Raw genomic sequence first — 27,131 nt, forward strand, 5'->3', positions numbered from 1 at the left:
TATTTGAAAGGGAACCCGAAAAAAGAATCTATATTGAAAGGGGCAGGATGCTGAAAAAGAATTGATATGGAAAGGACTCTGAAGAAGAATTTCATTGAAAGGGATATTGGAAAGGAGTTTGTTTTGAAAGGACTCTGAAAATCTGTATGGAAAGGGGCAGTGACTGGACAAGAATGCTCATTGCAAGAAGCTCCGAAAAGAAGATTTTCTTGAAACGACCCCCGAAAAGGAATTATTATCGAGGGGCTGAAAAAGAATGGAAAAGGAGTCTGCATTGAACGCCAAACAGGAAGCCTAAGAAGTTTTAAAGAAAGGGTTGATTATAAAGAAGCTTGTAAGAGGTTTCAAGAATTAAGATACTGACAGTTTTCTAGCTATGGCATTTTATTTACGTGTAATGACCATTGTACGTAGACTTTTAATGAATGTATGCATTAAAATCTACTACACATTGTTGATCTCGAGTTTGCCGGATTGACAGAGTCCAGTGGTCTACACTTTGACACATTTGTGTCTCACCTTACAGAAAGGGTCTCTGTTGGTATAAGGCACTGGTTCTCAACCAGCGGGGAATTCCCTCCTATGTGGAATTTCAGTTTCAGGGGGGAATTGTGACCACAGATTGACAGATTCAAACTGGCTCCTGGACCACACAAAATGCAGTGTGCATCGGTCCGCACTACTGGTAGGTCACGCTGGGGTTTCTCTCCGCTACCTTTGTGTTTGTGTTAGTATTTTCTTGCATATCATATGGAGTGCACCTTTTGAGGCAGATAATTTTGTCATAGGGGAGCGGGGGGAGATGACGTTTTGACATATGGTGAAAGAGTGCACTGGTATAAGGCCTGTTTAATCTAAACCAACCAGTCATCTGATGAAGTGTTTAATGTATAATTGAATGAATGAATAAAAGTAAATAATTAAGTTCGAAAAAGTGTTATAAATTCTTATCATGAATTAGAGGGACTAATCATTGTTCACACTGACGAAAGGAATATTAATTATTTTATTCAAAGTTGACTTCTTTCATTCAAATTCTGGCTTTTTCAAACAAAATGGGTCACAGTGAGACTTGGAATTAAATTTAAAGTAACTATTATACACGTGCAAGTAAGTAATTTCAACAGTAACTTCTAGAACTATTTACTTGAAAAGACTGTAGTATGTACAGCTTAAATTGATTCATTTAACTAGTCTTCTTTTTTTAGGTATTATGAATGATTGCGGTAAGTTATTATCACGGTGAAATTATGTTTTCTAATTTCTTAATATTTAAGATAATTTTATTTTGTATATAGTATATGCTTATATGTAAGTAACAAAGCCCAAGTTGTATCCATAATGCAATTCCTGTAGTACTTTTATCTTATGATAAAATTTTGTATCAATACCATTTTTTCGTATATATGCAATAATAATATCAAGCATGTATACATACACACACACTTATATATGTTTGTGTGCGCATGTATATATATTTATATATATATATATATAATATAATATATAATATATCATTATATGTCTATCTATCTATCTATCTATATATATAATATATATGTCCTATCTATACTACTAGTCTATATATGATATATATATACTATATTTATATAGTATAGTATATGTATATATGTATATATATATATATATATGCATATATTATAATATATATCATACATATATCTATATATACCTATATATGTCTATCTGTCTATATATATATATATATATATATAATATATATATATATATATATATATATATATATATATATATTGCTTTTGAAAAGTATGCCTTAATTACAATGAAAGCAAAAAGTACAATGTTGATAAAGATGATAATATTTCATAATGAATCATAATTATTAACAAGCTTTCCTTTTTCTCTTTTCAGACGTATTTTATCGGCCTGGTAAGTGAATGATTGCATTTTCATGTAAACATGGCCCATCTCTCTCTCTCTCTCTCTCTCTCTCTCTCTCTCTCTCTCTCTCTCTCTCTCTCTCTCTCTCTCTCTCTCTCTCCAGAACCTGTGTAAGTTAACCTTTAATGAAATTATTGTGTAACTGACCTCATAATTATTTTTATTGGTTGTCAGACATGTTATCGTGTGAGTTGTAAAATTTATTTTACCTGTTGGTATTATTTTTGAAGGGATTTCTTTTTATCGTTTTTTGGCTGTCTGTGAATATTGCAACGATTTAAAGATTTACTTGGATTCAGAAATATGAACACTATTAGGTATTTTACATTTCATTAAATTTTGTTTTAAATGCTTTAAAACAATATTTTTTATTTCATCAAATTTTTCTAAATATTCTAAAGTAAACCCAGTCTTAAGGCTTAATTTAGAACTTAACTTTCGTCGCTTTCGTAGAAAGCATTGCAGAATGACTTCAACATTTTTTTCAAACGTTTCGCCTAGTTGGAGTCAATGTAAAATAAAACATTAATTTGTCTTGGGGTTTTCAAAGTAGACGTACAGTCTTCATTGTAAAGCTAGACTGACTTTACTATTGTTTCTAACGTTTTCCCCAAGAATTATTAGTCGGCAGTCTTTTACAAATTAATTTTTGATAAGACCATTGTTCTTAAGTTTCACTAACTGAGCCACTGCCCTTTATTTTGACGTCAATAAAACCGAACTTTATTCATAGTTCCTTCAAACGTTTTCTTCCATTGGTACGTTGAAGTAATCATCTTTCATCTTCATATAACCTTCTTCAAACGCTTTCTTGCAAAGTTCATGGAAGTAAACATCTTAAATTCTGAATCACTAAGATGAGTTTGTTCAACGGTCATTCAAACGTTTTTCACCCGGGTATACTGAAGTGATCTTTCCATAAATTGAACGTTTTTGGCAGACGTATATGAATGTATCCTTCATAAATCTAATCTCCCTCAAAATCTTCATAGATTTAATTTCTTTCAAACCCTTCTTAAATTTAATCTTCAAAATCTTCATAGATTTAATTTCTTTCAAACTCTTCTCAAATTTAATCTCCTTCAAAATCTTCATAAATTTAATTTCCTTCAAACTCTTCATAAATTTAATCTTCAAAATCTTCATAAATTTAATTTCTTCAAACTCTTCATAAATTTAATCTCATTCAAACTTTATCAATTTAATCTTCTAAATCTTCATAAATTGAATCTCTTTCAAAATCTTCATAAATTTAGCTTCCTTCAAAATCTTCATAAATTTAATCTCTCTCAAACCCTTCATGAGTTTATTCTCGTTCAAAATCTTCATCAATCCAAAAACTCAATCTCCTTCAAAATCTTCTTAACTTTAATCTCTTTCAAAATCTTAACTTTAATCTCCTTCAAACTCTTCATAATTTAATCTCCTTAAGACTTTTCGTTTCCTTTACAGAATATATTTATATAAATGTCTTTAGAAAATTTTGATACAAATGATACCGAATTTGTCAACCTTGAATTTGTCAACCTTTCATGACATTTTCCCCGCTGATAAGGACGTCCAATTAAAACTCCTTGATATTTTCCGAGAAAAAATCTTCGTAGCAAACACCACATTACGTACAGAGGTTTACAGGAGAGTGAGTTGTGGGCCGCTGATCCCGGAGACCCGAAACTTTGATGAATTAATTCTTAATCAAGTCCTCCCAACGTCTATAAAGGCGGAGGGCAGATGGCACGGACCAGCTGGTGATACCCAGCTTCAAATGGCTCCCCTTTAGTCCGAGTATCATACAGCTGACGCTTGGGATTACTCTCTCTCTCTCTCTCGTCTCTCTCTCTCTCTCTCTCTCCGGAAATGTGTGCTGCAAGTATGAGGATACTAATCATTTCATAGCCATAATTAGGACTCTTCTCGCACACACAGGAACACACGCACGCACAAGTAGACACATCCCTTACGGTCTTATTAACTAGAGAAAAGTTTATGGCGAGGCACGAGGTGCTAATGGCACTACAGCAGTCATTATAACCTCTCTCTCTCTCTCTCTCTCTCTCTCTCTCTCTCTCTCTCTCTCTCTCACACACATGAACATTCAGTATCATTTTAGCAGTTACTTGAGTAGAGAAAAGTATCCTGTAGGCTTGAGATGTTCAACTACTATTATCTACGTCATGGTTTCCTCCTCTCCCACTTTCCCTCACCGATTCTTGCAAGGTTTTCCTCTCATTTATCAGATTTCATGTTTTTGAGTCATCCGCTTTTCTCTGTGTTTTTTTATCATCTTCTTTTGCCATCCAAGGGGGATGATAGCCCCTCAGTTTTCATCTGGAAGTGTTCCTTGGATATTGAAATGTCTTTTTATCTGTCCGTCTGCCCTCAGATCTTAAAAGCTACTGAGGCTGGAGGGCTGCTAATTGGTATGTTGGTCATCCACCCTCCAGTCATCATACATTTCGAATTGCAGCCCTCTAGCCTCAATAGTTTTTTTTTATTTTATTTTAGTTAAAGTGCTAATAACACGGGCTAGCACCTGGGCTGTGGATGAAAGTTTCATGGGCCGAGTCTGAGAGTTTCATACAGCTTTATACGCTGTACAGAAAACTCGATTGCGCCGAAGAAACTTAATTTCCTTTTTAACTGGTTTTCTTCATGGATGAAGTGTGAATGCTGTAATGTATTTTGTGTAATATATTTATATATATATATATATATATATATATATATGTATATATATATATGTATATATATATAGGATATATATATTATATATGTATATAGATATATATTTTTTATAATTATATATATATATATATATATATGTGTTTATATATATATATATATATATATATATATATATATATATATATTTTTTGTATGACGAATTAACGAAGCCTCACTTGTTTTGCAAATTGTGTACTTCCGAATCCCATCTTTAATGAAAGTGTTTCATATTCACTCAGAATCGTTGCCCATCATGTATCCCCTACCCTCCCGATCCCATACCTACCCTTCCCCCATCCGGGGCGGACAAACAGGTTTGTAGGAGGAAGGTGGATATGTCATGTCGCCCGATCCCTAACCTACCCCGCCCTCACCCAGAGCGGACATACAAGAAAGATCCGCTCGGATCTTATTGTTATAGATAGATTTTTATGTCAGCTTCCCTTTAAATCATATACATTGAGCCTCATGTTCTTGATTTGGTGATTTTATTTTCAGAATGGTTTTGTAGTTTTGGTTATAGGTACATTGTCACGGGGCCAGTTTAGGCGATTTGTTTTCCTGGACGCATCTGGTAACTAATTCATCCAAGGAGTTTTCCGGAAAGTATATCGTAACTGTCCATGTTGGGGCTATTTTCTGGAAATGTGATAATAATCCATATTTGAGATTTTTTAAACGCTTTTCTCTTTCCATGTTGGATTTCTTTGGGAAATATTTGGTAACTTTCCATGTTTAAGTAATATTATGTTGGGAGTTTCTCGAAACCATTTGATACTAACTATTTTGGAATTATTTTCTGGAAATATTCGGCAGTTGACAATGTTGAAATGATTTTCTTGAAAATGTTGGTAACTGGTGTATGTAGGAAGTTTTTCAGGGAAACATTTGGTAACTATCCATGTTGCAATTCGTTCCCGGAAACATTCGCAAACCACCTTGGAACTCTTTTCTGGAAACGTTTGGTATACAATATTCCATGCTACAATGCTTTCCTTGAAAGATTCGGTAACTGTAATTCATCTTGGGAATTTTCCTGGGAACCATTCGATAGTATCAATTTTGGATTTCTATTTTGGAAGGAATTGGTAACTAAACCTTCTTGCCATTCTTTTCTCGAAACTTTTGGTAATCAATCCATCGTGAAATTCTTTTCTGAAAACCTTTGGTAATTAAACCGTCTTGGCATTTTTTTCCGGGAATATTTGGTAACTAAACCGTCTTAGCATTCTTTTGTTCTTTTATGGGAATATTTGGTAACATAACCGTCTTGGCATTCTTTTCTGGAAACATTTGGTAATTGTGAAATTCTTTTTTGGCAGCATTTGGTAATTAAACCGTCTTGTCATTCTTTTCTCGAAACATTTGGTAACGATCAGTCAGTGTTGGAATCATTTTGGAAAACGTTAAATAACTGCCCGTGTTGGAATTATTTTCTAAAAACGTTTGGTAACTAATTGTGCTAGATCTTTCTCTGGAATCATTTGGTAACTAATCCATGTTATAATTCTTGTCTACAAAATAATTGGAAATTATTTCTTTTGGAATTTTTTTTTATGGGAGCATTAGGTAACTTGACCATATTGGGAGTTTTTCTGGCAACATCTGGTACGTTTACCATAATGGGTGTTTAGTTGTAGAAGCTATTTTTAATGAAAGATGTTGAAAGGATTCCTCCCTACCTCCACACACTGCCTGCCTCTCTCAGCCTCATGTTATGTAATGCTTTTGGGATCGAAATTCTGTAGTTATTAATTCATTTATTTTATTTATTTATTTTATTCTTTGGTGCTTGCTCCTTCAAACTTCTGTTTACTCTTCCTGTGTCTTTTTTGGATGCATTATTTACTTATTATTGACCACTCTCTCTCTCTCTCTCTCTCTCTCTCTCTCTCTCTCTCTCTCTCTCTCTCTCATACAGTTGTAAATCCACGACACTCAGGAATATAATAATTTAGGCAATGAGAATAACATGACAGTATGGAGAGGGGTTGTATTAAAAGTTATGAAATATAGAAAAGTTATTAAATATTCACGTATTTCAGGTCATTAATCCTTCTTTCAGTAATCAGGGGTTTGATACATACAAGCATAGATAAATAATTATGAATTGACTCATATATACATATATATATATATATATATATATATATATATATAAATCAATTAATAGTAATAATACCACTCATACATAAATGAAAGGTAATGAAAGGTAAAAATCTAAACGAAGAAGTTTAGCTGCTTAAAAGAAAATAACCCCCCCTCCCCCCCCCCCCCCCCAAAAGGACCCGATTAAAACCTAAAGAAACTCTGTAGGGCCTCGCCCAGGTCACATTGCAGGCAGTGGAATCCCTAAGGGGGTTGGGGGGGGGGGGGTTGGAAACAGCATGAAATATGCATAGGCCTTATGTACTCCCAGACTTTTCCCTTCCGAGAGAGTCAACATGGACGAGCACCCGTCCCTTCGGTTCCTGTTCCTTTGTCAGAGGGCTTTGAAGATAAAAAGGGATTTTTATGTGCTTCACAAACATGTTTTGTGAATCAGTTATTGGGGCTGTGAATTATTGATGACCTTCGTAACTGTACTACCGGAACGTTTCAAACGTTCGCTTGGTTAGCGTCCGATGAGACCTTGAAGTTGGTTAGTCAATTTCGGGAGAATAGAATGATCATTCGAACCACAGAACAAGGAGAATAGAATAAACAAAAATAACCTTGTTTAAATCACCATATACTTTATTCTTTTTTATTGTTTATTTATTTATTTCCAGAATGAAGAGATTAGCATTAAAAACAATAAAGCGTATGAAAATGCCTTTTACTCTCTACCTGTTTCTTTTTCATCTATTGAGGACTTGTCCATGGCCGCTTGAACCTTGTAAACGATTATGTCTTTAGTGCATTCGGAAAGGGGAGAGGTTGGGTAATGTCGATTTCCTTCTAATTTATTTTCTTGGAATTCTATCTCTCTCTCTCTCTCTCTCTCTCATTATATATATATATATATATATATATATATATATATATATATATATATATATATATATATATATATATATATAATAGATATATATATATATATATATATATATATATATATATATATATATCAAGAGAGAGAGTGAGAGAGAGAAAGAGAGAGAGAGCAATGGATATATATGTGTTATATATATATATTTATTTATATATTTATATTATATATATATATATATATATATATAATTATATATTTATCTATATATAGCCATTGCTCTCTCTCTATATATATACATATAAATATAAATATATATATATATATATATATATATATATATATATATATATCCATTGCTCTCTCTCTCTCTCTCTCTCTCTCTCTCTCTCTCTCTCTCTCTCTACTATATATATATATATATATATATATATATATATATATATATATATATATTCTTTCATGCTCTTGCATTATTCACAATTTTAACCTGTTTCAGGTTCTTACTTCCCTCTGACTCCATTTTATCCATTTCTTCCGATGCCTGACGCAACCTTCTCCAATTTTATTCTTCCCAGTGGAAGGCGGAGGAGGTTTATTTCTCATCAGGGCATAGAAAGAAAACCTCTCATGGTCCTCCTCCTCCTCCTCCTCCTCCTCTTCCTCCTCCTCCTCCTACTGCGTTGAGAAAGAACAATTACTGTTGGTACTTCAAGCTTCCAAATGTTTTTGCCTCTCTCTCTCTCTCTCTCTCTCTCAGTATAGTATATTTACTGAAATAGGAAGAAGGGAAATATGTGAGGTAATCTTTTAAAAAGCTTTCTGCAAAAGGTCTGCTAATTTGAAGTCGTATTTCAGTTACCAAGAAGTCGTGCTGTTATTGAGCAATTTGAACGTCCATTTCGTCATTGCGTTTTTTCTTTGTACATTTTGCCGATTCATTTATTTGCGGTGCATCCATTTGAGTTATTGTATTTAAAGTTCTGTTTTCGTTCCGGAATTTTACATCATTTTTCTTATATCGTAAATATTAAATAATCTTGCTGGTGTTTTAGATCTCCTTGCTTTAGCTAAAATTAAGTTTTTTATTTTTATTTTTATCCACGTGTTATTTATATTTGCGTGATGTAATTTTATGCGAGTATGATTTCAATGTATCGTGGTAAGTTTTTAGTTTTCTATAAAGAAAACTATTGTGCCTCCTTTGTCTGTCCATCCACACTTTTTTCTGTCACCACATCTTATAAACTACCAAGGCTAGAGGGCTGCAAATGGGCACGCTGATCATCGACCCTCCGATCATCAAACATACCAAATTGCAGCCCTCTGGCCTCCGTAGTTTGTATTTTCTTTAAGGTTAAAGTTAGCCATATTCATGCTTCTGGCAACGATATAGGATAGGCCACCACACGGCGACGGTTAAAGTTTCATGGGCCTCGGTTCATACAGCATTATACCGAGACCATAGAAAGTTAAATCTATAGTCGGTGGTCTTGATTATACGCTGGAGCGGCTGTGCAGAAAACTCTGTTGCGCTGAAGAAACTTCGGTGCATTTTTTACTGTTGTTTTTTTATCGCATTATTTGTGGTGTGGTCACTCTTGCACTTTGTTTTCATCGTGTTACTCTATTTGTTATTGTGTTCATTCCCGTCTTATTCATATTTCTAGTCGTTTTGTGTACCTGAACGTTTGCTGGTTGCAGGAAGTTAGAATTTTTCACTGATAGTTAATCTCATACTGATTTAATATAAAATATAAGAATTTAACCTAGTTTATACTTCTTTTACAGAAAAGTTCAATCGTCTCCCTTGAGTAGGTTTCGTGTAAAGCAAGACTGAACTTTTCATCTGATAATTATATTGAAATAAATATCTTGATTTTCATTTTCCCATCTCTCTTGTCGGTATACTTCATCGTATCTTCTTTATTCCTCTTACGACTTCTATCTTCGTCCTGATAAGGATTTTGTTCAGACTGTGCGCTGTATTTCAGTCTCTAGTTTATACTGATAAGTTCGTTTTTTTTTTTTTTTTTTTTTTTTTTTTTTTTTTTTTTTTTTTTTTTTTTTTTTTTTTTTTTTTTTTTTTTTTTTTTTTTTTTTTTTTTTTTTTTTTTTTTTTTTTTTTTTTTTTTTTTTTTTGAGGAGGAGGAGGAGGGGAGGAGGAAACATGAACAGAGTTGCCTCTTTGGAAATTTTTAACCTTTCAGAAAGTTCTCCTTGAGGTATGCCTTAGGTATTAAAGTAACCCTCCATGAAACAATAATCTAATTCAAACGTATTTTAACAAAATATAAAGAAATAAACGTCATCCTTGAATATAACGTCAATAAGATTGAATTTTTTGCATCTTGACAGATAAAATGTGCAACTGGTCCCAGTGAGTTCCGGCAGGATTGCCTCCAAAAATATATTAATAATGATGATAATTCAAACGGTTTTTTACGCGATGGATATCGAGCGTAAACCTCAATGATATATTAAGGGTAGAGATTGCGGCAAGTTCCCTAGGGCGTATGGAAGCGTATACAAGGACGTGGGTGGGCCACTGATCCCTGAGACACGAAACTTTGATTAATGAATTTTTAATAAAGTCTTCCCGAAATTATGTAAAGGCTGGGGAGAGATGCCCCGGCTAGCTAGTGGTGTAACCAGGTCTCTCTCTCTCTCTCTCTCTCCCTCATACACACACACACATACACACGTTCACATGAATTCAACCAGGTGCGTGCTCTTATTGCCTCACTACTTTAAAAAAGTATATTTCAAGTTGAGAGATGATGTAATACTCGAGTAATGAGTCTCTCTCTCTCTCTCTTCTCATTCACTTGCGGTTTCCGCATCTCCCAATTGCCTTCATTAGATCCTTCACGTTTTTCAAACCTCCATTATCCCCTTCCATTCATCTGTTTTCATTTTTATCCACTTGTTCCGTTTCATTTCAGTTCCTATCTTTTGATCTTACAGAGTCTTACCGTCTAATCCGCTTTCCTCTTTATGTTTTTTCTTTATCACTCCTTCTCTTTTGTTAGTTTCTCTTCTAGATCCTCTCATCATCCGAGTCGGTGATAACATTTCACAATATTGCAGTGGTCCGATTGTATCTTATTTTCTTTGTCGGAAGTGTCATATCTTTTTATCTCTTTTGCCAGGATTTTATATAATGTATACACAGACAAACTTATATATATATATATATATATATATATATATATATATATATATATATATATATAATATATATATACATATGTATGTATGTATGTATGTTGTATGTTTGTGTATATATGCATTATATATGTGTGTATATATATACATATGTATGTATATACATTGTTCTTTCTCTTAATAGGTATAGCATCACAGGAGTATGAGGAAACAGTCGTATCCACATTAATTTTTTTATATTCATATTATTATCATTATTATCATTATTATTATTATTATTATTATTATTATTATTATTATTATTATTGATTATTATTATTAAAACCTATGTTATAGAGTCATCCCAAGCGTGCCGATCCATTCGTACGTACTAATCCGTTCACTTCTCTACTCCAAATGTGTGGGATAATATATATACTATAGTTTAATTAAATTTTTAAAATTTAATTAATAAATTATTTTTAAAAATAATATATATATAATAGAATCTAGATATATATAATTAATATATGTTATATATATAAACATACAATAATATACATACATATATTATATATTATAATATATATATATATAATGTATATATATATATTATTAATACTATTATATAAATAGATATGTAGATATATATAAAATAAATATATAATTATATATGTATATAAGATATAAATTACATATCATAATTATATTAATAGATATATATATATATATATATATATGTGTGTGTGTGTGTGTTGTGTGTGTGTGTGTGTGTGTGTGTGTGTGTGTGTGTGTGTTTTTTGAGCTAATTATTTTCTGAGGTTTTTATAGAGTTTTGTTTCCTGGAACTAGTGGCGAGTTTAGCATCTCGAAATTTGTTTACGAAAACGGTAGATATCTTGACAGATCTTTGAGTTTTGTTTCTTGTTTCTGAAAGTATTTGATGGCTTTCCGACCTTGGATTTTTTTTTTTTTTATGGAAACTGCCATAGTCATTTTTATTTTCCTGCAAACCTTTAAAGTAGGTAATCTTTAAGAGATATGGGAAGAAGAGGAACACATCGAGATTACAGATAAAATCTAGACTACGAATAAGTTTTTATATATATGAATATATTTGTACTATATTATTATAATTATATTTATTATTATTATCTAATATATTAATGTGTGTGTGTGTATATAATATATATATAATACTAATTATATATATATATATATATATAATATATATGTGTGTGTGTGTGGTTATATATAGATATATATATATATATATATATATATATATGGTGTGTATAATGTGTATATATATATATATATATATTATATATATATATATAGATATATAGATGTTTTAAAATTATTTTAGTTTTATAGATCATGAAAAAGTCAGTAAAACAAAAGTGAACATTAACCGGGTTTTATTATTATTATTATTATTATTATTTTTTTTTACTTTTCGTGAACGCTGTAAATGTGCTTCGTGAGTTAAAGAATAGTCAGTACTTTTAAATAGTATATAATACATACATGTTAAAAACTGTAGGACAAATCGAAAGGAATGAGATCAATAAAATAGAGATACGTAAATACTTATTTTTAGTTTTCCGTAAAAGAAAGCTATTGAGATGGCTATTTGTCTGTCCAAAGTAGTTTTTACTTTCAGGTTCAAGTTAGCCGAAATCGTAAATACGGAAGCGCTACGGGTACCAACAACACAGGCCACCACAGGACCATGGCCGAGTTCATGGGCCGAGGCTGAGAGTTTCATGCAGCATTATACGCTTTATAGAAAACTCCATTGCGCCGAAAACGTTCTGTGTATGCTTTACTTGTTTTGTTTTTGTGCACGTTTTATCGTAGGGTGTTTATTCCACTTTGAGCCCGACGGTTTACCGTTTGTTTTCATCAGTACCATTTTTGCATTTCCCTGCTTCCCCTTTTTGTCTTTCTTGTTTACTTTCCATCTGACATTTTCTGTTTCTTTTCCCTTGTTTCTTACTGCTGCATTCTCTCTCTCTCTCTCTCTCTCTCTCTCTCTTTCTCTCAATATTTTCTTTGTTTTTTAATTTATTTCTTACGGCTTTGCAATCTCTCTCTCTCTCTCTCTCTCTCTCTCTCTCTCTCTCTCTCTCTCTCTCAACATTTTCTTTGTTTTTTATTTATTTCTTACAGCTTTGCAATCTCTCTCTCTCTCTCTCTCTCTCTCTCTCTCACTCAACATTCTTTTGTTTTTTTATTTATTTCTTACAGCTTTGCAATCTATCTCTCTCTCTCTCTCTCTCTCTCTCTCTCTCTCAGCAGTCCAGTCCTAAGACAGTCACTGACGTTTTGGTAAATATTTCGTGAATTTTCACATTCGACTCTAAACTAAATCTATGTTCAGTCAAGATCATTATAAAACGAGCTAGATGACGGCGCTGCTGATTCCCTTACCTTCCCGATCCCCCACTAACCCCAAGGCGGACAAGCAGGTTTGAAGTTGGAGGGTATTTTTCCGTCCGTCTGCAGTTTTCTGTCCGCCCTCAGATCTCAAAAACTACCGAGGCTAGAGGGCTACAAATTGGTTTGTTATTCATCCGCCCTCCAATCATCAAACATACTAAATTGCAACCCTCTAGCCTCAGTCATTTTTATTTTGTTTAAGGTTAAAGTTAGCCATAACTGTGCGTCTGGCAGCGCAACGACTCAGGCCACCACGGCCGACTGTGAGTTTCATGGGCCGCTACTCATACAGCATTATACCGAGACCACCGAAAGAAAGATTTATTTTCTGTGGCCTTGATTATACACTGTACAGAAAACTCGATTGCGCCGAAGTATCTTTGGCCTTTTTTTTTTTTTTTTTTTTTTTACATGGTATGAGAAACCGCTGCAAATTGTGATTGGGTGCTACATATTTAAGGTGTGTACTTAGGAGATATGCCATTGTTAGTCATTTATTTAAAAGGTTTTTATAATAGTAGAGTAGTGTGTTTTCTTTAATATGAGCTCTTTGAGGAGACAGGAGGACTGTTGAATTCTTATAATTTATTGTATTTGTTTTACTCTTGCTTCGATCTTTACTAGTGTGAGTACTAATTAGTTATACAAATGATCTCATTAAAACATGTATATGTATATATATGATACATATATATATATATATATATATATATATATATATATATATATATAGATATCTATATATATTGATTATATAAATATTAATAGATATATATATATATATATATATATATATATATATATATATCTTAATCACCCTATTGTGGACTCCATTTTAGTATGTAAAAAAAATAGTTGGAAAGTAGGGCGTAGGAACTTTTCCGTTGTTCAGCGCCTCAAGAAAATGAAGCCAAAAAAAAAAAAAAAAAAAAAAAAAAGTTACACTTCAACCCACTTGAAGAAAAGTCGATTTACTATTATATCTCTTTTGGGTTATTTTCTCTCAATATTTAACCTTAAATCGCATGGAAATGTGTTTGTGTAAACATTCCCGTGTTATTTATGTCTGTTATCTTTACACTTCTAGTAAATTGTTTTCTTTAATTTTGATCTACTCACTGACAAAAATTCACAAGAAATCACATTATTCATTGTTGGGAGTTTCATGAACGTTCATTTATTTTTTAATATTGATAGAGCGTTATTATAACGTTCGTCTCGCATCAACTCTTTTACATTATTCACTCTCTCCCCCATTCTGCACGTTCTTTGGCGCTGTAAGGTTCTCTCCTTTTGCCCTTTCATTCGACTTACGCTACTTCTCTTTCTTGCTCTGCCCCTTTCTTTTTCTGTTCTCTTTACATTTCCATCGAGTTCTTTCGTATAATACGCATTTTCCTCCCATGTTTTCTACCTTTTATTCATTTTGGTTCTTTCGTGTTCTTATAACATTCTTCTTTAATTTTTTTTTTTTTCGGTCGTCTTCTCATGGCCTGGATTCCTCGTAATTTCTCCCGTCTCATTTTCTTTTGAATTCTTACCTTCTTTTTTCCAGCCTCATTTAATCCATTTTTTATTTCTTATTTATTTTTCCCCCCACACGCAACTGCCGTCTCCAGTTTCATTCTTCCCAGTGGAAGGCGAAGGAAGTTTATTTCTTACAAGAGCGTTAAAGAAAACCTCCTCCTCCTTCCTCCTCCTCCTCCTCCTCCTCCTCCTCCTCCTCCTGCCACGCTCCTCCATCTCTATTGTGTTGGGAAAGAACAATTATTGTGGGTACTTGAAGCTTAGCAAATGTTTTTCCTACTCTCTCTCTCTCTCTCTCTCTCTCTCTCTCTCTCTCTCTCTCTCTCTCTCTCAGTAAAGAATCTTCCCACAGAGAATTTCCTGAGAAAACTGCATGACGCAATCTTTCAAAAAAATATTTTTGCAAAATTGGTGTTCTTTTCTTGTTGTTTATAGTTCCGTGCAATTCGGGCTCCGGTTGCGTAAACTCAAAATATAGTTGTTGCGTAAACTCAAAATGTATATTGTCGTTGCGTAAATTCAAAGTACATATTGTTGTTGCGTGTATTTAAAGCACCTTTTGCTGTGGCATATATTGAAAATACATTTTTTTTATTCTCTTTGCTATTTTAAATTAAATTTAGGTTCGTATAAATCCGTATGTTATTCGTAGTTTCATTACTTTTCCTATTTTGTTCTTGTAAGCCACTTTTGATTTATATTTATGCAGCTATTTTATGCTAGTTTTTCTTGATGATTTACGTAAATTTGTCATTGTATAGTCACATTGTTATTGAATCTCTGTTTTTTGTTCATAGGTCCAACTTACATATTTTGTCGGTCGAAGAGGTTGTTTCTTATCCACGAAGTGTGTCAATTTGTGTGTCTGCAGGAGTACGGATTTAGTCATTTATTCATTTATTTATTTACAATTCACTATGCTCCTAGGATCAGTTGAGTATATTTTGGTGTGGGTGAGCCTATTTTAGTCAATGAGTTATTTAATGTTTTTATCACGGGTATATGTTTGTAACATGTAGCGTCCTGGTGTTTTTAAAAGAAAACGTGGCTGTTGCAAATGCTGGATAACTACGCTAATTACGTATTAGCATTCATGAAAGGAAACGCAGACGAAAAGGGTTGGCTATTTGGGTAACTGTGCTAATTGTATTGCATTGTATTGTATTGTTTTCTATTGTATTGTATAGTCATAGCTTGTTCACGTTTAATTTTGTCATTTTTGTTCCTGAGCTAATGTACATAAGTTAGAGTCTATAATTACATTAATGATATTTATTTTCTTATCTTTTTAATCAGGTTAAATGTGTTAATTTGTTATTGTATTAGTCACTTAATTATATTAAATTTCTTATTTGTTTAATAACTAAAAAAATTAAATTAATTTGCTATTGTCTATATTCGCTGATTAAATTAATTTGCTAATGATTTTAATCACGTTAATTGTTTCAATTTGCCATCGTTTTTAATCATGATAATTATTTTAATATATATTAATTTTCCACCCGTCATTAATCATGTTGCTTATATTATTCTGCATTGGTTTAAATTACGACATTTATTTTAATATCCTTATGTCTTTACCACGTTAATTATATACATCTGCTGCTTTTAAGCATGCTAATTATATCAATATGCTCATTTTTATCACATTTGGTATATTAATGTGTCATCGATTTTATTCAAGTTAGATATATCGATTTTAGTTTTCTGTAAAAATAAACCTATTGAGATGGATTTTTGTCTGACCGTCACCACTTTTTCTGTTTGCCCTCAAAATTTTATCTAAAGTTAAAATTAGTCATAGTCGTTTGTCTGGCAACGATATCTAGGTCAGGCCACTACCGGGCAGTTGTTAAAGATCCCAGAGCTGCTGTTTCTCTTACCCTTCCGATCCCCCACTAACCCCAAGGCGGACAAGCAGGTTTGCAGTAGGAGGGTATTTGTCTGTCCGTCTGTAGTTTTCTGTCCGCCCTCAGATGTCAAAAACCACTGAGGCTAGAGGGCTGCAAATTGATATCTTGATCATCCACCCCCCCAATCTTCAAACATACTAAATTGCAACCCTCTAGCCTCAGTAATTTCTATTTTGTTTAAGGTTAAAATTAGCCATAACTGTGCGTCCGGCAACGCAACAACGCAGGGCACCACAGCCGGCTGAGAGTTTCATGGGCTGCGACTCATACAGCATTATACCGAGACCACCGAAAGATAGATCTATTTACGGTTGCCTTGATTATACGATGTACAGGAAACTCGATTGCGCCGAAAAATGCTTTTTTTTTTTTTACTTCTGTTTATTGTTTTCAATGCGTTAAATATTAATTTACCATAGTTGTTATCACGTTAATTATATCGATTTACTCTCGTTTAAATCACGGTATAACGTCATGTTCCCATACATCCCTCTAACTAGCGCCTCTTTTCGAAAATAAATATTAACGTTCCATTGCACGTATTGCCTTTGCAACGAAGCATCATACGTCCTGCTGCAACGTTGCACAAATGATCGACAGTAGAGCAGTTCGGATTATGTCGGGCGATCGACGCTTGGCTATTAGCGTCCCGCTAAATGGAATATAAGTGCAGGTGTGATCGAGTAGTTAAGCCTCCGCGCACACACAGAGTTCAGGGGATATTGGAAGCATTTTTTATTTTTCCATTTTTTTTAATAGGTTTTCTTTGGGATGGCGGTTTTTTTCTGGAATTTAATATTCTCATTTGTGCTTTTTAGTTTTTAAGTAAACGGGAGGATTTTTGTAGTATTTATTCGTACTATAGAAGCGATTATTAGATTGCGATATAGACGATTATCATTTTGAATAACTTTTTTCGCGAATTTTTTAACACCTCGTTAATTAATGATATTAAAGGAAGGATTTTTCCGTAGTTTTTGTTTGCTTTTATTCCCTGCTTTCTTTGTACTGTTTATTTAATATATATATATATATATATATATATATATATATATATATATATTATATATATATATTTATATATATATTCACCGGGTGTTTCGAAAGTTGAGCCCCCCCCAGCACAAATGGAAAGTTATGAAGTTTTCTGCTATAGCCTATCTCTAAGTACATTAGCCAAACGACTCGGAGGAAGTCAGATGGATTGACTGAATCCGGGCTATAACCTTCAGAGAGGCCAGGGATGCTGACGCATTCTTCATTTCACATTCCTGGATAGCTAAATACATTACAAGAGATGAATCCTTTGTTAAAAGAAACTGGAACAAAAATCCATCTGACTGTCATCGCGAAAAGAGTGAGAATCTTCGAAGGCCTGAAGTCCTCTCTCAGGAGTCAAAATACATCATAGCTGAGGCAGTGGGTAGACCAAGAAAGTCTTTATGTAAATTGGCGCTTGAACTAGAAACAAAAAGGGGAAAGAAGAGAAGTTATAGTGCTGTATATCGTGAGTTGAAAAAATCTGGTATCAAGCCATTTCATGTTATCAGCAAGCCCAATATCACTCAGCAACAGAGAGAAGACCGTGCATGGTTTTGTAATTCATTTATTAAAGATTGGGATGAAGCTGACTTCCTCCATGTTGCCACATCAGATGAGTTCTTCATTTACTCAGTCAGGAAGCCAAATGATAAAAATGACATCATTTGGGCTGCAAAGTTGGATGATATCAGCGATGACATACGCTATCGCCAAGTTGTGAAATTTCCTAAATGTTTGGGAATTTTTCTCTGTTTCACAGCCAAACGGTCAATGTGGACCATCAAAGAAAAAGGACAGTCATGGAATGGTGAATACTTCAGAGAAACTGTGCTTACTGATGGAGTATTTCCTTTCCTCAAAGATCCTGAAAATGTGTAATCGGTTAAAGAAGTCACATTTTTGCAAGATAAGGCACCATGTTTCAAAGCTCTTCAGACACAGGAGCTGCTTCAAAACAGTGGTAACGATTTCTTCTCGTCAACTGAAATTCCAGGTAGCTCCCCTGACCTTAATGTGTGTGAAAACATTGGTAGTATCGTAAAGGATCATGTTAAAGCACGCACAGTGAACAATGATGGTATACCAAGCCTCGACGACCTGCGAAGAGAGGTGACCGAAGTGCTCAGGGAAATGGAGTTTGAGTCTCAGCTTTTTTGCGATTTGCTGAAATCACACCCCTCAAGAATGCAGGCTGTTGTACAGGCAGATGGAGGCCACGCAAAGTATTAAAAACTCAAAGAGAAGCTTAAATAAATACCTGTTCTGAATTACTTTTGTTTTTGTCTATATCAATTTTAGTTTAGCTGTAGAGGGGGCGGGGCCGGGGCTCTAATTTCGAAACACCCTGTATATATATATACGTCGAATCCTGTCGAGGGCAAATATATTGCACTTATCCAATACAGATTCCCTCTGTTGTAAGTTATTCCCAGACTATATATATTTACATAGATATATATATATATATATAATTATATATATATATATATATATATATCTATATATATCTATATGTGTGTATAGTGTTTTAGAATCCGCGTTGTAAAAGCTGTAATGTTGATATTCTTATTCTGTTATTATTTTCCTTGCAAGACGTAATATCTAAGACATAAACATTCAGCAGCTTTCCAGGAACCTTCAATATTGGGCTTTATTGAAAGTAGGCTGTCCAGCCTTAGGCTATGTGTGGAAAAATATTGAAAATATTCATAGGTAAAGAAGAAAAGATATTGCTTTTTTTCTCAACAGATTTTTGTTGTTGTTGCTGTTGTTTAAAAGGATTAAGGTGTACTTGAAGTCGGGCCCTTTTGTTAATTGTTAGAGAGCTCTTTTATATATGAATTTATTCTGTAATTGTATTCATTTCTGTCATGTTGTTGTTTAGATTTTGCTTTTAATTTCTCTCTCTCCATCTCTCTATCTCTCTGTCTATAATATTATATATATATATATATATATATATATATATAATATATATATACATATATATATATAAAGATACTATATAACATATATATATATAATAAATCTAGTATATATATATATATATATACATATATATATATATATATATATATATATTGTATATAATAATATATATATATATATATATATATATATATATATATATATATATGTGTGTGTGTGTATTCATTAATATGCATACATATGTATATTTACATACATAATATATGTATAAAGATACATATACATACATATACGTATGTATGATAATCTAAAGTATATATATATATATATATATATATATATATATAACAAAGTATTTGATCGTTATAAGGAGATTTTCTTCTAACATGAGAGTTTTCATATCTTGCCAGCATCAGCAAAGCATGCTCCAGTTGCACGCTCTCCAGTAAGCGGATTGATGCTTAGCAAGCGAAGGAAAGCATCGAAAATGCTGACTCGGCGAATGTGGACAAAACGGATAGCAAAGTAGAGGGTGATATGGTATGGAAGAAGATATGCAATTCATAGTTTTTTTATTTTCTTTAAAGAAAACTATTGAGATGGTTTTTTCTGTCCGTCCGCTCTTTTTCTGTCTGCACTTATTCTGTCCACACTTTTTTTGCCCGCACTTTTTTTTTGTCTGCCCTCAGATCTTAAAAACTACTGTGGCTAGGGCTGCAAATTAGTATGTTGATCATTCACCCTCCAATGGTCAAACATACCAAATTGCAGCCATCTAGACTCCGTAGATTTTATTTTATCTAAGATTAAAGTTAGCCGTATTCTTGCGTCTGGCAACGATAGAGGACAGACCACCATTGGGCTGCGACTCATACAGCATTATACCGAGACCACAGTGAGATAAATCTATCTTCGGTGGCCTTAATTTTACGCTGTACCGAAAACTCGATTGGTATTTACTTGTTTACTTGTTTTTTTTAACGATCCCTGTGGGAACTTTGCTTTGATTTTGTACTTGTAGATTCTATGTATTTTTATAAGGGGAATGTTTTTAAGAAATGAGGTGGAATAAACAATTAGGTAAACAGACAGAATAACGGATGATTCGACATCTTGTTACAGTGATTGACTCTTAAGCTTGCTGCTTCCACACGTTTGTGGGGCTGTTCATTTTTCTTTTTCTTTTTTATTCTCTTTTCTTTTTTAATAAAACATTGACAGTACATTTAGTACATTTACTTTTTTTTAATTCAAAAGAAATACAAAGAGGTCGTACATAACATTATTTTTTTTTATTTCTGAACATGATTATTGCCAATGACATTCATCTTATTATTATTAGTTATAGCAGTCACATTTATTGCTCTTAATTTATTACAGAGAAAAGTTATTTCTCTTATATACTAAACATAGATATTATTCCAGTTTTTATATATCAAAAGCTTTATCGAATAAATTTCCTATATAAGGAAAATGAAAACGTATTATTAAAAAGGAAACCAAGTATAACCGAAAACAAAGACGAATGAATTGGAAAAATAAAATAGCAAATAATCTAAGGAAACAAGTATGGTTGAGTGTTCCCTTAAGTAATGGAACTCCACATTGGCCTGGTGAAGACCTTGGCACTAGGCCCATGTCCGCGTCCGAGCTTTGTCAACATTGGTTTCTGTGGTAACTTCCCGGCCACCTGCTCCTAAATTGAAACACATAAACATCTAAAAGTGACACTTGAATGTGGTGTCACTTAATGATAAAGACAACCAAATGTGGCACTCAAGTTAACTGATCTTAACACGTAATTCAGGTGAATGTGGCACTTAAGACAACGAAATGTCTCCTTGGACGTAAGAATGTGGCACCTAAGACGTCTGAGGTGTTACGTTTAAATTCTATTATAATATTTATTAGTAGACACTTTTTTTTGTAGGAAAATGGGAAGAAGTAGAGTTACAAGGAGTTACAAGATTAGGATGTCTCAAAGACTTGTTAGTCCACCCGAGGAGACATCGTGTGCTCACTTATATCTAGGAGCAGGTTTTACTGTTCATTCGCAGTATCCTAATGATTTTGTCTAGCTTTGTTTTGAACTCTTTCACACTGTTGCTCTTTGGAGAAGTATGTAATCTTTTAGTGTGTGAGAGAGAGAGAGAGAGAGAGAGAGAGAAGAGAGAGAGAGAGAGAGAAACCACCACGCGGCCGAGTTTAACCCCCTAAAATCCTCGTGGAGACTAACCAAAAAATAAATGGGACCAAGGTCAGCCTAAATACAGGTTAAATCTCTTGAGACTGCTCCATAAATATAATTTTAGGAAGGAGAGAGAGAGAGAGAGAGAGAGAGAGAGAGAAGCGCATAAAAACGGCCTCTCCCGGCCTGTGGAGATTATGATCCGAAGCCAAGGGTGAGTTGTGGTAATAGGATAATCCCCCTGATTTTTGGGCGGCTTTTAATTCCGGTTATCCCGGTGGCTGAACAGGAAATGCTGCGCCCTCATTGGCATTAATTCTCGTGGTGGTGTTGTTGTACTGATTTTTGTTGTTGTTGTTGTCTATTTTCGTTTTAGCTGTGTTTATTTATTTGTTTGCCCAGCTCTTTGTAGATACTGTGTATCAGTGGCGATTCTCTTAGATTAACTTCCGCAGTTTATATCATATGTTCCGTATTATATGTGTGTATACATACATACATATATGCACACACATATATATATATACATACATAATACACATATATATATTATATATCTAAGGAAGGTTTTCAGCTTTCTTTTCTCCCTCCATTCTCTGAGTGACTGAAAAAAATTTTCAGTCACGCTTTACATTCTCATAAATTTCTACAAGTAATTAGGTTGCCAATGGATCATTTGGATCTTCGAATAGACATGAAAACCAGTCGTTTCCTGCTAAAGAATATCATTGTTAATCAGTTATTTAATTGGTCCATTAACAGGATTTAATTGAGGTTTCTACACAGGACGTAATAAGATCATGTGTGGTGTATGTATTATCATATAAGATTAAGAAATGTTTCAAAAGGTGTTCTGGTCTTCATAATTAAATCACCAGGTAGTGAAAACAAAGGAAACGCTTGTACCCCAAGGAAACACCTTAGGCACTCCGTGGTGCATATAGCACCATTAGTTAAAAAAAAAAACAGTAAAATGTTTGCACCCTCAGGATGTGCCCGGTTTTATTCTTCTCGTTTTGTAGAATATTTTATCGTTTGGTAAAAACATTTTAAAGGTATGTTACACAACAGGCAAATTTTCTATATCTACATACATGTATACATACATACATACATACTATATATGTATATGTGTGTGTGATTGTATGTAGATATATATATATATATATATATATATATATATATATATATATATATAATTAAATATATTATGTATATATATATATACATATATATATATATATATATATATATATATATATATATATAAATATATATATAGTGTGTGTGTGTGAATGTATATATAAATTTATATGCCTCAGACTTCTTAACTATCCATCACCTCCCTCTTCTAGCTCCCTACCCCTACATAGCCTTCATCCCTTCCATCCATTTCCCCCCCACCCACAGCCCTTCCAACACCCCCCACCACCCCCACCCGAAAATCTTATTCAATATGTCTCCCTCTGTGACAGGGCTCTGGAATTACTGTCAACTGTAACAGTAATCTTCGGTTCAATTTATCATTGCAGCCGTCCTATGGAATTCTTCGTTGTGTTATCCCTTGAGTTTTTTTTGTTCTTTAGAAAAAAATTAAGAATTGGAGAATCAGAGGCTTAAAAGGGGCTGTGGAATTTAAATAAGAAATTGTTGTTTGGGATTTGTCTTTACTGAGAGAGAGAGAGAGAGAGAGAGAGAGAGAGAGAGAGAAGGAAGAGAGGAGAGAGAGAGAGAGAGAGAGAGAGTAAGGGCTGAGAGCTGGAGGAAATTGAATAAACATTCTTTGTTGAATTGTAGATTAAACATTTTGAAAGTCTCTTTCTCGAAAAAGTGGTGGGGTCAGGGTTGAGGTCCTAGGTAGGATTGAATGACCTAAATTGACGAAATTGAATAGAAAGTTGTGTATGGAGCTTTGTGTATGTCTGTATGTGACAGTGTGTGTGCGTGTGTGTAATACAGACATACTGATATACAGAGGACACAGGATTTTAGGACAGAACTACTGTATACAGGATAAATATATCTTCTTTCACAAATATAGAAAATAAAATATAGTTTAGGGGTAGAACGAGATTTTCATAATGAATATACGAATGAGGAACTGAGAATTATTCTCTGCCTCTCTCTTCTCTCTCTCTCTCTCTCCACACAACACGTTCACCATAGTTTCCTCGCCTGAAATTCCTTATTCTGAGTAATAAGAACCTCTCTCTCTCTCTCTCTCTCTAACGTGTTCCCTCAGTTGCACCGAATTGTCTCGACTTTTATATGGTTTTTGGGGCTTCGTTTTTTGTGTGGGTAGGTTTTTACGACTGCTGTTTCGTGGTCGTCGGACGACGTCCAAGATTTTGCTTATTTACATCTTTCTTTTTTCCTTATTCTCTTGTTCCATTTTTTACGTATTTTTCTTGTATTTTTCCATATTATTTTTACATTTAATGTATTTTATGTTTTTTCCTTATTCTTATTTTTATGTATTTTTTCTTAAGTGCTATTTATTTATTCTATTTTTTACGTACTTCTTCTTATATTTTTTCTTTAATCTTTTTTTATATTTATGTATTTTTACCTTTTTTCCTTAATCTTCTTTTCATTTTATGTATTTTTTCTTACGCGTTGTTTACATCTTTTGTAAATTCATATATTTCAGAATTTTTATTACAAGAATTCTTTTGGTATTTCATGATCAGTGGTCTTTTTTATAAAGCGGTTTTTTCTTATTCGTTACGTTCCTTTTCATGTCTAGTCATTCCGATTTTCTTTTAACTACTCGGGAGAGAACTTTCACACTATTTGATACATTATCATACACTTAATACAAATAGTAACACATCCATGTTAGAATATCTCTCTCTCTCTCTCTGTATTGATTTGACCCGTATTATGGTAGAGATGCTATTATGAAGTTATGGTTTGTCTTGCGGAAGTGTGAGACTGATACAGAACTTCTCACTTTGTGATGATATGTACTTGAATGTCTTGTGACGCAGCCGTGAGGAACGACTGTCTATTCATGTCACATATAGATAGATACACCTGAGTCCTGGCTTGGAAACGCTTGTCGCTTTGAAGCCTACATCCAAATGAAGAAGGAAATGAAGATATTATGATGCCCGGACGTGATTCGAACTCGCGTCCGGGGTATCGGAACGATGTCATGATCATTACCTTTCTGCTTGTCAGGTAATCGTCTCCATTTCTTTCTTCCTTTGGATCTACGCTTCATAGTGACGGGCGTTTCCAAAGTTTGAAGACATCGAGAAATTAAGAAGGTACTCGGTTTATTGAAAATGATATGTTATATATATATATAAGATATATATATATATTATATAATATATATATATATATATATATTCATTTATTTTTCATTTACTTGTTTATTTATATATCGCCATGTAACATTTCCTCTTAAGAACAGGTAGCACCAGATATATAGCCGTCTAAGGGTGAGGTTGCTAGCCCCACTACCTTGCTTTATCTCAGCAGTGCTGTAACCCACGCCCAGATATGGGTAATAGTGGACCGTAAGTTCGGTTCATTCTATGAATCTAATAAATTTGACTTAGCCCGCCTGGGTGGTTGCACATTCCAGAGGTTAGCAGTATGTGTATGTATAGAAAGTGCTACCACCTCTCTCTCTCTCTCTCTCTCTCTCTCCCCGGGTAGAATACTGTCCCAAGTATCTGATATCCAGTCTCCCTTCTTCAATGAAGCAAATGGTCGCAAACACACTACCTCGTCACAATACATAATATTATCTCGACAAGGTTCATGCCTTCCTCCAACATCGATAATACGTTTCCTGCCAGAGGAATAGATCCATATCCCCGCTCCCCGTTCCTTCCTGTTTGGGGGAGGTCGCCTCTCCTCCCCCTCCCCACCCCAGTGTCCTCACAGACGCACTCAGGGGCTCGGCGACTGAAATGAATTTGGCTGTGCAGAAAGTGCCAAGAGCAATACCATGTATTGCCGTGCGATACCATTTGCGATAGCATTCATGCTAAGTGTAATGATCATGCGGAGTTGCCTAAGGGGAGAGTGTCAGGTTGGGGGCTGGAATATACAGGGCATCTCGATTTTACGGGAAGGTTTTGGTCTGAAAACAAATTCAGGGCCCCCGGTTACTGTGGAAGACCCAAACCTATTTTTCGTACAAGAACTCTGCCACTGTAATGCTGGTACAATAGTTATTACAGATGTGAGTATTATGTGTTATGTGAGACTACAAATGTCAGTATCCAAACATAAGAGATTACAAATGTCAATATCTATGTTCTATGTGAGATTACAAATGTCAGTATTTATGTTGTATGTGAGATTACAAAAGTTAGTAATTACAAATGTCAGTATTTATGTTTTATATAAGATTATAAATGTCAGTGTTTATGTTGTATGTGAGATTACAAAAGTCAGTAATTACAAATGTCAGTATTTATGTTTTATATAAGATTGCAAATGTCAGTGTTTATATTGTATGTGAGATAACAAACGTCAGTAATTACAAATGTCAGTATTTATGGTCCATGCGAGATTACAAAAGTCAGTAATTACAAATGTCAGTATTTATGTTTTATATAAGATTACAAATGTATATTTATGTTGTGTGTGATTACAAAAGTCAGTAATTACAAATGTCAGTACTTATGTTTTATATAAGATTACAAATGTCAGTGTTTATGTTCCGTGTGTGATTACAAATGTCAGTATTTATGTTCCATGTGATATTACAAAAGTCAGTATTTATTTTCTGTTTGATTACAAATGTCAGTATTTGTTTTAGTGAAACTGCAAATGTCAGTATTTGTGTTTTAAATGAGACTGCAAATGTCAGTAATTACAGATATCAGTAGTTATGTTTTTCTGTGAGATTGCAAATGTCAGTACTATGTTTTACACGAGATTCCTCAGAAATGTTTTGCGAGTGGTTTTAATGTTATGCTTTAGGGGTGATGTAGTGAGTCTTGAAGGGAAATATTAATTTTATTGGCTCAATATTTGTTTTCATTTCACGCTATTATTGCCAGTAGCCACATGAAGTTTTCAGAAAATAATACATATGTATACTGTGTATATGTATATATATATATATATATATATATATATATATATATATATATATATATATATATATATATATATATATATATATAACTGAATTTCACTTCAATATTAGTTGGTAACTCAAGAGAAAAAGTGAGACAGTAGACGCTGCTACTTTTATCCTTTAATCACTGATATAATGAACTACACTCGAGGAAAAGATACAAGACTCATCAGCAGCTCTTCGCAACCACTTACTAAGGACTACGCCTGTAAGTCT

General features: G+C 33.5%; 1 protein-coding gene across 1 annotated transcript in view; it reads left to right on the forward strand.

Moving 5' to 3' along the window:
• Positions 1-1,891: 1,891 nt before the first annotated feature.
• LOC135203576 (insulin-like growth factor-binding protein complex acid labile subunit) overlaps positions 1,892-27,131 on the forward strand; it is a 91,950-nt gene continuing 66,710 nt past the window's right edge. The window contains exon 1 of the mRNA XM_064233329.1: positions 1,892-1,911. The gene's annotated coding sequence lies outside the window, so the exon portion shown is untranslated. The remainder of the gene's footprint in view (positions 1,912-27,131) is intronic.

Source organism: Macrobrachium nipponense, chromosome 36 (genome assembly GCF_015104395.2).
Source record: "Macrobrachium nipponense isolate FS-2020 chromosome 36, ASM1510439v2, whole genome shotgun sequence".
In the NCBI taxonomy this organism is placed as follows: Eukaryota; Metazoa; Arthropoda; class Malacostraca; order Decapoda; family Palaemonidae; genus Macrobrachium; species Macrobrachium nipponense.